This window comes from Priapulus caudatus, unplaced genomic scaffold (assembly GCF_000485595.1).
Source record: "Priapulus caudatus unplaced genomic scaffold, Priapulus_caudatus-5.0.1 Scaffold1084, whole genome shotgun sequence".
Classification (NCBI taxonomy): Eukaryota; Metazoa; Priapulida; class Priapulimorpha; order Priapulimorphida; family Priapulidae; genus Priapulus; species Priapulus caudatus.
The window spans coordinates 5,942-6,766 of record NW_014578145.1 but is presented as its reverse complement, the minus strand read 5'-3'; positions in this window follow the sequence as shown (position 1 = coordinate 6,766).

Below are 825 nucleotides of genomic sequence, written 5' to 3'. Positions count from 1 at the left end.
ATTGGAAGATAGCAATTTTCGCAGGAGACGCCAAGCATTATCGGGAGAAGCTACGGCGTCGGCTATTAGCGTTAATTTTGTGATGCAAACGTTAAAATGTGATTGATGGTGACGCATTATAGTGATGACATGTCGATTTGGCAGGATATCTACGAGATGTGCTGACGTTACCACTCCGTGGTAAGATGATATTCCTGTGATCGCAGGTGATATAACATAAGGTAGGCGTATGTTGTTATTGTTGTTGTGGTTGTTGACGTTGGGTTGCTGTGGCAATCATGTATGTGGGATTGTGTGTGGCGTGTGTCCTTGTGCTGTGTTGTACATGTATGTGGTCTGCGAGTGCAATGTATTGACCGTGGTTTACGTGTGTGAATGAGCGAGTGTGTGAGTGAGTGCGTTGGTGCGTGTACGCGCGTGTGTGCGCGAGTGCGTGTATGCGTGTGCCGCTGTATCATGCAAATCATGTCCAAGTTGCATAACCGTGTGGAGCTCCGGGTCTCATTCTCTGAAATGTGGTGGCACGCCCTTTAAAAGCGACAGCTAGGGGTCTTCTTCAGGGTATTGCCTATTCATATCTACCAAGAAATATGTCCTAAATATGTCTACTAAGTAAGAAATAGGGGCTCTTTTATTCTTGTTGTTTGTGCACAGGGCGTGCGTGCGGTGTACTTGTGTGTTGCAGATGAGCATTTGAACGGCATTTACAGCAAGTTATCGACATTACAATACAAGTTACAAGTTACAATAATAGGCGAAATAGAGTAGAGAAACATTAAGACTTTGGTAGTAAATACATTTCGTGTTTATTTACCTTTTATTATT